This window comes from Eschrichtius robustus, chromosome 7 (assembly GCF_028021215.1).
Source record: "Eschrichtius robustus isolate mEscRob2 chromosome 7, mEscRob2.pri, whole genome shotgun sequence".
In the NCBI taxonomy this organism is placed as follows: Eukaryota; Metazoa; Chordata; class Mammalia; order Artiodactyla; family Eschrichtiidae; genus Eschrichtius; species Eschrichtius robustus.
The window spans coordinates 82,013,706-82,027,660 of record NC_090830.1 but is presented as its reverse complement, the minus strand read 5'-3'; the positions used below and the strand labels follow the sequence as shown (position 1 = coordinate 82,027,660).

Below are 13,955 nucleotides of genomic sequence, written 5' to 3'. Positions count from 1 at the left end.
TGTTATTAAAAGAATGGAAATTCTATGAAAAGCAAATAAATATCTCTGAATTCCCTGGTCTGCTATAAATAAAGTGCATTTTGAATGTCGGTGGGACAGAGAATTTAATCTGCACACTGAGAAGGAGGTAGTGGTAGCTTATTCAGTGGTTATGAATCTTTCCCTTAGAAAGATCGATTCTTTGCCCCTCTCCACCTCCATGGCCTGAAAATACATTATTGTATCACATTATGGATTTCTTTCTAGACCATTGGGCATTGCGGCCTTGTGCCTGCCAAACCGCCTGCACAGACTACTTGGTAGCAGAGACGAATGGGTCGATCCACGAATCTTTATTTGCGTGGCTGTCCTTTGTCCACGCACACAGGGTTGTGTAAGAGATCATTCCCTCCTTGGCAACACCAGTAGCCACATTGCATGATTCCAGGGGCACCATTCACATCACAGCCATGAATGATGCCCCTGGAATTGTGCAGTGTGCAGCTCGCATGTCCACACATGTGACTTTTCTAGACATCTGGCTGGGGGGGTATAATACACTCACACAAGAAATTAAAAATACAGTGCGAGGCCTGTAATTCTTAACGGCCAAACAAGTAAGAGAAACATCAAGAATCTGAGATTCAGGAAAGTTGGAGAACACTGAGAACTGGTCTGAGTGGGGTGGCCAGAGAGAGCCCAATGCGGGTGGGGGGGGGTGTGAAAGTGGACCCAGCCTGCCCATCCCTAGGCCCAGCCCCCAGGACAGGCTGTTTCCATGACTTCTGAGCACTGTGACATAGGAGGCCTCCCTGACCCCTATGCTTGTTCTTAGCCTGAGCCTTTGAGAAGGGTGAAAGCTCGGGTGCCAGCCTGTGAGTGTTCCTAAGGTCCGTGGACAAAGAATAACAAGACCCCGAGGATTTGGAGAAGTCCTCTGTTGCTAGCCGTGCTATTTTTAGCTCCTTCCCACGGCCCCTGCTGTCCCCAGGTGTTTGTCAGCAGAGCATCCTGTGCCTGCCCAGAGAATGGTAGTGGGAGCCCGGGCCGGCCTGCTAGGCTGCAGCAGTCCAGCTACCAGGCCTAGTGGCCGGGCTGGGTCTCGGAGGCTGGCAGGCTGCTGCAGGGGTGGTTGCACAGCTGGCCTTTCTGCCGGTCGCTGCTGCTGGTTCTGGGTGAGGAGGCTGAGCCGGAGTAACCAGGTCCACAGTTCACCGCTCCTCCCCGAACCCTGGTGCGTTGGACAGACTCACGGGCCTGGTGATGGGCTGGCACGGGCGGGAGCTGCTTCTGCTCTGGAGCTGCCCGACCATGGCTGCAGGGTGCCCAGGCCTGGGCGACATGCCTGGACTGGGAAATGTGGAGATGGTCTGGCCTGTTCCGCGGCTGGTCCAGATGTGGTAGAAGGCTGGTAACGACCTCACGGGTGGCCCGCTCCTTCCCTCCCAACTCTGCACTCTGCCTCCCACGTCCTTCAAGGCTGGCTCATGTGCTGCGAAGGTTAGCTTCCCGGGAAGCCCTCTCTGCTCACCTGAGTCAGGGCTCTCCCTCTCCTCTGATACGCCCGCCTCGTCCCCTCCATCGGTGTGAGCATTGTCCATCAAATGCTCCCTGTGGACAGGGCTGGTGGTTTTCCTTTTTTGAGCTCCGGTGCCTCCTCCAGGTAGTCCTGGGGAGTGGGCAGTGGGTGTTGGCTGATCAGTAACAGTGTGGCCTTCTCTTGTCTTCGGAGAAGGCCCCCAGTGACCCATGAGCCCTGCTATTATTCATGCTCTTGGGTAGTGCTGCCTTTTGAATCAGGGCTGGCTCCGTGACTTGCTCGTAATCAGTCGAACGTGGCGGCAATGATCTTGCAACTTCCAAGACTAGGTCAGAAGAACCCTTGCAGCTTCCCTCTTGGCGTCTTGGAACACTGGCTTAGGAGAAGCCAGCCGCCATATAAAGAAGTCTGACTCCCCTGAGATCACCATGTTGTGAGAAGTCCAGGTCACTTGGAGAGGCCTGGAGCATGTGCTGCCTCGTGGGGGGGAGAGGGACACTCTCTAAGGAGCACCAAGGCACCGGACGTGGTGGGAAGAGTCCATCTTGAAAGTGAATTGTCCAACCCCAGCTGACATGAATCAGAGCTGAGCCAGCCAGCGCATCCCTCCCTGAATTCCTAAAAAGCAATAACAAAATAAAATGATTGTTTTAAGCCACTGCATTTTGAGGTGATGTGTTATGCAGCAGTAGATAATTAGAACAAATAACTACTATTAAAGGGTGGTCCTTCCACAAGATCTGGCTCTTGCCCTCTCTCTGGATTCCTCTTAGACTTTCTTCCCAAGCTCCCTGCACCCAGCCACATAGGACTTTCTTCACTTCATTAAACGTTTTGTTTCTATACCTCTGGGCCTTCACACATGCCATCCACTCTAGCTGGAATTCTCTTTCCTTATCCTCTGTCTCCTGTACCACTTAGCTGACTCCTGTTTATCCAGTGATGTGCTGGTAAGTGTTTAATCTCTAGGAGGGAAGGCCCGATTTGTAGCATTCGTCAGTTCCCATGGTGTAAATACTCTCACCGTGGCTGATTTCAAGATATCAGCATGATGGCACAGAACATGGAGGCAGGTATGTTATCCACGTTATGTGGAGGCTGAAGCTCACAGAGGTTTACTTTCTTCTGTAAATCATGGGCAGGTACGGATTCTGGTCTGCTTGGCCTCAAAGACCATGCTCTTTCCACTCTCCTCCTTTGTTCTCATGAAGGACCTGGAGCCCACCATGAGCACGGGTAACACCACTGCTGGGCTGTCCCATTTCTTCTAGACTAGTGGTCCTTCCATTGCTTCTCTTGAGTTGCTGCTGGCTCTTCCTCGTGCTTTCCACACCTAACCAGTCACAGATGCTAATTTCTCTCTTGGACCATATTATGGTATCTTGATTCTTCTGTGGTGCATGCAGTAGTCATGGAAGCAGTGAGCTAAGAGGGGCCTATGAGTCTACTTTGAGGCTTGATTAATTATGTGTATTAGGCTAGGCCAGCTGCTGTAATAAGCAACCCCAACCTGTCAAGGACTTAATACAGAAGTTTGTGTGTTGCTCGTATAAAGTACCATTGACAGTGTATGTGGAGGTTTGGGAGGATGGGGTAGGGACTTGCTCCAAGCAGTCATTCAGGGTTGGCTCCTTATACCTGTGGACCTGCCATTTCTAGGGGGCCCTGAAGGTCTCTGCTGAATCCCCCTCATCCATCTGACAGATGCGGAATGAGAAGTAAGGATCATGAGGTATGGTTTTGTGAAAGTAGTTCTGGAAGTCATTCACATCACTTCTGCCCACACAGTCCAGTGGTCAGAACTCTCACATGGTACCTTAACTGCAAGGCATCCTGGGGAATGTAGTGCGCCCAGGAGGAGTAGGAAATGGATTTAGAGAACACCCAGACGGCAGAAGGGGCTCCAGAGTGCCACTGGGTGAGGGCTTTTGCCGTCCATAGCTGGCTCTGCCATGATTAACGATGACCAGATGACCATGGCCCAGTAGTAACTCTGGATGTTAATACTGAATATTAATATTCAGTGTTAAAATGGAATATTCAGAATATAATACCGAATATTAACACGGGGTGCTATAAGGCATCACACACGCTGTTGAGCACTCTACATGCTTTATCTCACGTAATCCTCTCAAAAAGCCTGTGTCGTAGATATTATTTCCATTATCCTCATTTTATAGCTGAGCAAACGCTGTGGCTTGCAGTGGGTATAGCATGTGTCCAAGGGGTGTCACTTAGTAAGTGGCAGGACTCCATTCAAACTCAGAATTTTCTGGCTTCAGAGTGTTAACTCTTAGCCACTTCCTAGCTGCTCTGGGGTTCCCTCAACTCTCCCCATTCTTGTCCCTGCCTTCAGCTTGTAAGCTATTCTGCTTCCTAAACACCTTCAGAAACAAAGGGACCAAGGGGCTTAAATGCCTCCTCCCTCCACATCCCAAGGAGAACAAAGAGAAAGGCGTCTTGGCTGTCACCAGGTGACATTGGCCCTTGTTCTCCACCAGGGTAAGGGGTGGTGTGAATTGACATCCTCCCTATGATGTGAAAGAATTGTCCTCCCCTCAGCTGTCTCCCGCTTTGAGTATTACCTTGAGGGGCTCTTTGCCTGGAACGTCAAAAGCAGAAGGGGGATGAACGGCAGAGGCTGGTTCCCAGGTCCCTTGCCTTCCCCCACCGTGGTGAAGTGCTTCACCCTTGGAAATGTCACTTCCCTTTAGCCCATTCCATCCAGTTCAGATGTCCTCTTATAGCAGAGTGAGTTCAGGAGTGCACTGCTGAGACAACAGGGGATATCGAACGTGAGTAATAACGTGAGTGACGTGGCTGCTCTTTTAAAACCCAGTGGAGGGAAGCCTCTTGCACCGTTGGTGGGAATGTAAATTGATACAGCCACTATGGAGGACAGTATGGAGGTTCCTTAAAAAACTAAAAATAGAACTACCATATGACCCAGCAATCCCACTACTGGGCATATACCCTGAGAAAACCAGAATTCAAAAAGAGTCATGTACTACAATGTTCAATGCAGCACTATTTACAATAGCCAGGACATGGAAGCAACCTAAGTGTCCATCAACAGATGAATGGATAAAGATGTGGCACATATATACAATGGAATATTACTCAGCCCTAAAAAGAAATGAAATTGAGTTATTTGTAGTGAGGTGGATGGACCTAGAGTCTGTCATACAGAGTGAAGTAAGTCAGAAAGAGAAAAACAAATACCGTATGCTAACACATATGTGTGGAATCTAAAAAAAAAAAAAAAGGTCATGAAGAACCTAGGGGCAAGACGGGAATAAAGATGCAGACCTACTAGAGAATAGACTTGAGGATACGGGGAGGGGGAAGGGTAAGCTGGGACAAAGTGAGAGAGTGGCATGGACATATATACACTACCAAATGTAAAATAGCTAGCTAGTGGGAAGCAGCCGCATAGCACAGGGAGATCAGCTCAGTGCTTTGTGACCACCTAGAGGGGTGGGAGAGGGAGGGTGGGAGGGAGGGAGACCCAAGAGGGAAGAGATATGGGGATATATGTATATGTATAACTGATTCACTTTGTTATAAAGCAGAAAGTAACACACCATTGTAAAGCAATTAAACTCCAATGAAGATGTTAAAAAAAAAAAACAACAAAAAAACCCAATGGACCGGAATGTACGTGTCCAAATGGGCAGCATCTCTCATTCCAATTAGCTCGAGGTAGTTAGCAAGAGCATGCCCTCTGGAGCCAGACTTTGTGGGCTTAAATCATAGTTCGCTAGTTGCTGACTTTTAGACCTTTTATGAATTGCCTAAACTCTCAGAGCCTCAGTTTAATCACCTGGAAAGTGGGACTAGTATTAGTAATCACTTCATGGGGTTGTTGGGAGGATAGTGTGTGTTAATTACTTAGAGTAGCATCTGGTACTTCACAAGTGCTAGATAAGTGTTAGTTATTATTGTTATTTAACTTTGGTCGCCTTTGGGAGACTGACTCTCCCTAACATGGACCGTGACAGTCACCTCCTAGGTGGTCACTCTGTTTTCCAGAGGGATGGCTGGCATGTCTGTCCCCCTGCTGGGATGTAGCCTTCCTGAAGTCTGGGACTCTATGCTGTCCATCTTTGCATCTGTGGTGCTTGGGATTGGAGGTTCTGTGCAAAAGTTGCCTGCAGTATTGTCCCCATGTTGAGGGCTCCAAGATGGCAGGGACTTTTTTATGTTTATCTCTGTTTCATTAGCAACCCACAGCAGTATCCAGCATCACAAAATTCTTCTTGAATAAATGTAGGACTGAACAAACAAATGGTTTCATCCTTACTTGGAAAATGAAGGTCTCTCCTTGGGAACAGGTTGGTGATAGCATCGTTGAATTCTTTTGAATGTTGCTGGGGTGACATCTCTCAGCATTTGAAAGTCAATTTGATTTTAGAAAACTGTCCAAGGGAGTTTGCAGGCAAGTATAATGAACAAGAGAGGAAGCCAGTGTGGGTAAGGTATTTCTGGTCTCTCAAATGTGTAATTATGATTGCACATAAGAATCTGAAAGTTCTGGGTGGTGTGTAAATTACCTCCGTAGGTGATTTCCAAAGAAAAGTTCTGGAAATGCTTTGAGTTTTGGCAGCATTGGAGCAAATGTGTCATTGCCCCTCCCCCCTCCCCACTGCAGAGGGGCAGCACTCGTTTTGAATGTTAACTTGGCCTCTTTTTTTTTTTTTTTTTTTTTTTTTAATTTTATTTTTGGCTGTGTTGGGTCCTCGTTTCTGTGCAAGGGCTTTCTCCAGTTGCGGTGAGCGGGGGCCACTCCTCATCGCAGTGCGCGGGCCTCTCACTGTCGCGGCCTCTCCCGTTGTGGAGCACAGGCTCCAGACGCGCAGGCTCAGTAGTTGTGGCTCACGGGCCCAGTCGCTCCGCGGCATGTGGGATCCTCCCGGAGCGGGGCACGAACCCGTGTGCCCTGCTTTGGCAGGCGGACTCCCAACCACTGCGCCACCAGGGAAGCCCCTAACTTTGGCCTCTTTAAATTCAGGCTTGTGAACTTTATAGCCTAGCCTTGGAGTTGGACAAAGGTGGGCTTGAAACCCAGCTCCACCTTGCACTAGCTTGGTAGCTGTGGACAATTAACCTTGGCAAGCTCACTCTCTTCATCAGTAAAATGTGAGTATTGAAAATACCTGCCACGTAGGGTTTTTTGTGCAGGTTAAATGAGATGATCACCTCGAGCACTTAGTGCCTCTTAGGTGCTTAATAGATGGCTCCTGTTATGGTAAGATGGAATGTTATTTTGACCCCTCTCCGCCATCCGTAGCCATGGATGAAGATGCCACTGAGATGAGGAGGAAGAGACCATTTGAAGGAGCATGGTAGCCGGGGGCCAGCAGTGAGTACCAAATGAGGGTTGGATGAGGCAATTCCGAGGGTGCCCGGTGTTTTTGTAAGGATTTTGATTTTGCCTCTACGTGTTCTGCCCTGCACCACCTCTTTCCTCAACCTCAGCGGATGGAGATAATAGCAGAGGGATAAAAGGGATGGAAAGTGTTGGAGGCCCCGGAAGGTGTTTCTACCAGAAGGCTGAGGGTCTGCGAAGAGGCTTTTGAGTCTGGTGGGCTCATCTGTCTTCTCTCCTGGGCAACCTTTCCATCCTGTGAATGCCCATAGGGGCCCAGTGAGCTGTGAATGGACCAGGGAACCTTTGGGGCTCTAAGGGCCAAGAAGAAGGCCCTTTTCCAGCCTCAGCCTTCCTGCCGGGGTTACTTGTTATTTGAGTTTCCCCCACTGAGGAACACGTGTTACTGCTGCACTGAGGCAGGCCAGGTGCCTGATTTAAGGTTTACATGACCTCTAGTATTTGTCCTCAGACTTTTTCCTCCATTGGGGATTATGTGTTCTGAGGCACCAGAAACATCTTTCTGTACACCGAGCTCCTCCAGGAAGACTTCCAGATCATCTTTCTTTCCCCTCCCATGCCCTCTTATCTCAAGTGTATCCTGCCACAGTCACTCAGTTAAGCAAATAGTTTGTTTTTCGGCAACTTGTCCTACACTGGGGTGGGCTCTGAAGAGGATCCCCTGGACATCACTCATGGTGGTGCTTCCTTGGGGGAGCCCACAGTTGATTTGAGGCTGAGCGGGGGACGGACATGGGTGATCTTTCTTCCGCCTCTGCAGTGAGGTGGGAAGGGTGTGGGATTTGGGCGCCAGAACCTGGGCTCAGGTCTTGCCTTCCCCACTGATGGGCTGTGTGGTCTTGGGCAAGTTGTCTGCTTTCCCCAAGCCTCAGCTTCCTTAGCTTGTAAGATGAAGACCACAGAGGAAGTTCTACCTAGCACATGAGAACTAGTCAACAGATAGTGGCCACGTTGATTATGGATCCAGGTGTAACAATGTCACTTATCAGAAGCAAATGAATTCAAGCCACCGTGAGTCACCTTATACAAAGCACTGTGTTAGGTGGGGGATGGAGACCAGCCCCAGAGAATGCCACACTGCTTCACTTGCCCAGCCCTCTGGCTAGATTTTAAGGTCCTAACTCTGGATCCTTTGGGATTTGGCACACGCTGGCCTGTGGGCTTCCTTTACCTCCGTATCCCCAGAAGCAAGCACGCAGCCTGATGCAAGGTGGGCACTTGGTGGAAATTGGCGAATGAATGAACAAATGGGCATTCAACAAACTCCTGATGAGTTGACCAGTAGTACACACTGGTTACCTTTATATTTTGGGCACTGAGTCTCTTTCTTGTCTGTGGCTTCGTGAGCACTGAGGGTATTTAATTCCCTCTTGAAGCTGAGGTTGAACCTTTCAGGACACCTCCACCAAGAGGAGACAGGCGTTTGTCCAGGCCCGGGTGGTGGCAGGGGGTGGGCGCCTGGGGTGAGCCTTCCAAGGTAGCCTCTCCCCACCCCACTTGCCCGTCGCTTGGCCCGGGGTCCTGAAGTGTCTCACGCCCGGCTTCCCCAGAAGAAAGGGTATTTTGTGTGCTCTGTGTGTGTGTCAGACAGCAGCTTCCCTTCCACAGACAGCCTCTGCCTGTGTTTGCTAAAATGACAAATTCGTTCTTTTCTCCCCCTGCTCCACCACCTCCTTGTTTCATTCCCCGCGTGAAAGGGCCTCTGTCAGGCCAGCCACCAGCTCTGGTGAGGGGAGCCGAGTTCCTCATCACGCTGTGCTGAACAGAATTACCGCAAATGGGACGGAGAAGGCAATTTTAGCTCGAATGCAAACATCCTGTCAGAGAACAGAGCGATTATCATTTTTGTTTTGGGGGGGTGGGGATGACCGCGCAGAGGAGAATCAAGGCATCTGTTTATGCTGATTAACCCCTAGGTGTGCACTTATGCTGTGTGAGCCAAGCCAGCCTGCAGCCTGAGCCACCTCCCCTAAGGAAGGCCCCTTGGAACCCAGACTCGGCCCAAATGCCTCCATGGGCTTCCTGATTTACTGTTACCCCCATTGGGTCTGATTTTAAGAGTTTTTAAAAAAAATTACTTGGCTGCGTTGGGTCTTTGTAGCTGTGCGCGGGCTTTCTCTAGTTGTGGCGAGAGGGGGCTACACTTTGTTGTGGTGCACAGGCTTCTCGATGCGGTGGCTTCTCTTGTTGCGGAGCACGGGCTCTAGGTGCGCGGGCTTCAGTAGTTGCGGCACGTGGGCTCAGTAGCTGTGGCTCGTGGGCTCTAGAGCACAGGCTCAGTAGTTGTGGCACACGGGCTTAGTTTCTCCGCAGCATGTGGGATCTTCCCGGACCAGGGCTCAAACCCGTGTCCCCTGCATTGGCAGGCGGATTCTTAACCACTGCGCCACCAGGGAAGTCCCGGGTCTGATTTTAGACAAAAGCATTGTTTCGGGCCCGATTGGCTTTGAGTTCTTTAAGGAGGCACAGTGTGTATTGAAGAGAGGCACAGAGCACACTGGGTGGGGCCCCGCTTAGTTCCGGTCAAGCAGGGTTTATTGGGCTCCTGGGAAGTTTTAAACCCTGTACTGTGACTGGGGGAAGGTTGGGGCAGGGGAGTTGGCATTTCTTGAGAGCTTAAAATATGTCGTCTTCTGAGCTGGCTGCCTTGCAGCTTAACTGGTAAAATTTTCACAGCAACACTGAAGGGCAGGTGCTGTTCAGGAGCTTAGACTCAGAGAGGTTAAGTCATCACTCCAGGGTCACACAGACGTCCCAGGAGGTGGAAGAGAGACCTTGAGAACTTCCAGCCCTATTGTGTGGGAAAGAGTTCCAGACCGTTTGTAGTTTATTCCCACAATAAACAGTTATTGTATGCCTCTGCCTGGTGCAGGGGATCCAGAAATGAATCAGCCCCAGCTTTGTCTTCCTGGGAGCAAACAGCCTCTAGAGGAATCTTCACTTTCATTGTTTCGTTTGGGACCGGGAGCTGTGTCAGGGATGTGTGCGGGGCAAGGCGAGGAGGTAGGGACTTATTCTCAGTGGTGAGAGAGGAAAACTCCTTCTCAGAATGTCACATTTGAAACATGCCTTGAAGGATGAGAAGGAATCTGCCAGTCTTTCGACTTTCGTTTTTAAAATTGAGGTCTAAATTCACACGGGGCATGCGCAGATCTTAAGTATTAAGGTGAGTGAATTTTCTGGTATGTATGTACCTGTGTAACCTCCAGTTCTTGGAGGCAAGAACCCCGCATTGCGTTATGTGTTCAGGCAGAATGATGAGATGCCGACCGTGAATTCCTCCGAGGAATTAAGAGGAAATGGAGCTCGATGATCCTCCACAAATCTGGTTTCCATCATAAGGGAAAGGAAGATGAATATTCATGGATCTTGATCTCTTTCTGTATCATTTACATTTTGCTTTCTCTGGATTTGAGGCTCCCCACCTGCCCCTGGGTTCTGAAGAATAATTGTTTCACGCATCACGTTCTTCCTGCATTGGGAGGAAAAGGGGAGAAGAAAAGAAATTAGGGGAAGAGAAATTGACTGGACTCCTTGAATAGTTTAGTCAGCTTTGTGCACACGTCTAAGGATGTGCTGGTGTCTGGCCACATACATGGAATGTGTACGTTGTCTTTGGGGTTTGTGGGATCGAGACCTGGTACTGAGCCTGATTGTGCTGTTTCCTCCATACGTTCTCAGAAGGAGTGTGTTTGGATCTGGCCCATGAGTGGGACCAGAGGGAACCAACCAGGAGAAACCAGAAAGCCACCAGGACTCCCATCTCTTTCTTCCTTGAACCCTTTTAGCTTTCAATGTAGAATCACTTAAATCATGTAAGGAGGCAACTATATGCTTGACTGTTTTGCAGACCTTGATCTCCTCTGCTGGGTTATGATCACATGCCTTGTTCTTCTCTCATACTCCTCCCCCTGCTCTCCTGGTCCTGTCTGAGCACACGGTAAATCACCCCATGAGTGCTTGTTGTGTGCACTGATTTTAGTGTCTTTGGTGAAGTTGTCTGTGGTTTGCCATCACAGGGACATGGAATTGGATTATAAGGTGATAAGCCGATATCTAGTTACAAGCCAGTAGTATTCAGCTCTAGACATCTGGGTGAACATTGACCCTGGTGAAGAACATAGGACAAGTTTAGAAAAAAAAATTGCAGGAGCTCACACTTTTGAGAAATTGCTGTGTACCAGGCCCAGAATGAAGGAGTTTATGTAGCTGAATCAGTTATGATGCTTTTGATTGCAAGTAGCAGAAATGATGACTTTAATTGGCTTAAACATTTAAAGGACTTCATTGGCTCATATAATTAAAACGGTGGGTGACTTCATGTGAGGCTTGATCCAGAGGTTCAATGATGTCTCCAAGGACCCAGTTTCTTTCTGTCTCTTCAATCTACTTTCCGTAAAGGTGGCCTCATCTTGAGGCTGCTTTGCCTCTGGGTTCCAATATGGCTGCCACAGCTCCAGAGAGTACGTGTTGTTATGTTCGTGCATGGCAGGAAATAAAGCACCTTTATTCCAGCATACCTTGCACAGGTCCTGAGGGTCACTCTAATCGGATAGGCTGAGGCCAGGGGGTATGGTCAGAGTCTTCAGAACATTAAAGATCCCTGAATGGAAAATAGGGTCTGCAAGGAAGGGGGAAGATGGACATTTGGAAAGCAGTCAACCAAAGTCCCCTACACATCAGGGTCGAATTTAATCTTCACAGCACTCTCTCGAGGTGGGCATAGTTACTACTCCCGTTTACAGATAGGGAAACTGAGGTACAGTGAGGCAAGTAATTTGCCTGAGTTCACACAGCTCGTGGCTTGAGCCAGGAGTTGAGCCTGCAATTCTGACCGCTTCATGGCATTTTTCTTTTCTTTTTTTAACCGAGATAAAATTCAGCCTTCTAACGTGCACAATTTCAGTAGTTCTTAGTGTATTTGCAAAGTTGTGCAACCATCACCATCATCTAATTCCAGTTTCATCACTCCAAAAGGAAGCCCTGTACCCATTAGGCCGTCACTCCCCATTGCCCCTCCTCCCAGCCTCTGGCTAATCTACTTTCTATCTCTGTGGATGGGCCTAACCTGGACTTTTCATATAAATGGAGTGACATGATATGTGGCCTTTTGTGTCTGCCTCCTTTCACTTAGCCAGCAAGCTGTTTTTGACTGGAATCTGCTGTGCCTGACCTCAGGATTCTTCGTTCCCATCTTACTCATTGTGAAACGGACTGTGCTGCTGGTGGGCTGGGGAAGAAAGAGATTCTGTGCTAGAGAGAGACAGAGAGACAGAGAGAGGAAGAGAGGCTCCACAGATGGGCTCTCTGTTTATTTTTGGGGAGCCACTAGGCTGGGGCTCTGTGAGGGGGGCTCTCTGTACCCCAGTATCTTCCAGAGGTACACAGTGAGGGATCATTCTGCTTTCTCGAGCACCCCCATATGCCAGGCACTGTTTGAAGCCCTGGGAGAACAGTAAGGAAAAGGGCTGGTGGGGTGGGAGCAGGGGTGGGGTAGGGGTCACATAATCAACAATCCGTCAATAAATGGATGAGATAATTTCCAGTGGCACAACGGAGGAAACTGGGGGATGGGATCAGCGTGCTTGAGGGGCTACCTTGGTGGGTGGCCAGGGAAGGCCTTTCTGAGGAGGTGTCATTGAGCTGAGACCTGCTTGAGGATGGAGGTGGCCGGGCAGAATTGGGGGGCGGCACGTGCTCCAGGTCGAGGAGCGGCCGGTGTGGGCCCCGAGGGTGGGGACCTGGTGGAGGTGATGGTTATGCTGCTACCTTGTTTCCGCTTTTCCCAAGTGGTGCCTCCCTCACTGGGGCCTTCTTTTACCTGCATCTTCTGTTCTGAAAGGGTTTGACCACTGCCAGAAGGTCATGGTGAGATTCCTCCCTGAAGGCTTTGGCGTCTGTTTGGGGCTTTATCTCTGTGTTTTGAGACTCGAGCCCAGACTTCCTCCTGTTTCTGACTCAGACCCGAGGGTGCCGATCAGCTGTTTATTTATTTATTTATTTATGTCTTAAAGAAAAATGTGATCAAAGACTTTCATGCTCTTTCTCTTTAAATGTGTTGTCGTCCAAATTCCAGGGACCGTCGGCCTAGTCTAGACGAACACCCGATGTCACGCGCCCCCGGGAGCTCTCTAGGCTAATGTCTTGAGTCCGCTCTGTCGGTGAGTGGAGACAGAGGGGAAGATGAACTTCCTGCCTTTAGGGAGTCTGTATAGTTGGGAGGAAGGACCTGGCACACAGCATAGAGCCCATACCCCAGCAGTCCTGGGATGGCTTGTTCTGGCAGAGATGGGAAATAAAGCAGTTCCGGGCAGGGGGCATCGGGAAAGTGCCTACCACGGGTGGTAGTGGATTCAGGAGTGGACGAGACATCCCTGGCTTCAGGGCCAAGTAATCCCGTTGTCAGGGCCTGATGGAACAGGTAATCTCCCTCTTATACAGACATGTGCGTGCATGGGCTGGAAGCTGCAAGGATGGGGAGGACTTAGACAGGCGGATGGCAGCGTATTCCAGGCCTCAGGGACCCTAGGAGGGGAGATGGAGGAGGGGTGAGAAAAACCAGAAGCTCTAGGAGGGCAGGGACGGGTCTCTTGCTCATGGCTTTACCTCCAGTGGCTAGTATGGTGCTGAGCCTGGAGAAAGCGCCCTCCCTCCTCAGGTGGACTGAGTTTGTGTATTAGTTTCCTATCACTGCGATGCCAAATGACCATACACTCAGTGGCTTTAGACACCACGAATTATTCTCCTCCAGTTCTGGAGATGAGAAGTCTGTAATCGGTTTCAGTGGCTGAAGTCAAGGCACCTGCAGGGCTGCTTGCTCCTGGAGGCTCCGAGGGGAGCATCCTTTCCTTGCCGTTTGCAGCTTCCATCAGCCTCCTGTGTTCCTTGCCCTGTGGCTCCTTTCTCCAGTTTCCAAGCGCATCACTGCGGTCTGTTTTTCCCATCGTATCTCCCACGTTCTCTTCTGTAGTCAAACCTTCCTCTGCCTCCCTCTCGTCAGGACCCTTGTGAGCACATTTAGGGATCATCCAGGCTACTCTCCCCATC

General features: G+C 49.8%; 1 protein-coding gene across 10 annotated transcripts in view; it reads left to right on the top strand.

The window, feature by feature from the left end:
• KCNMA1 (potassium calcium-activated channel subfamily M alpha 1) overlaps positions 1–13,955 on the top strand; it is a 745,622-nt gene that overhangs the window by 15,445 nt on the left and 716,222 nt on the right. The gene's annotated exons all lie outside the window — the stretch shown is intronic.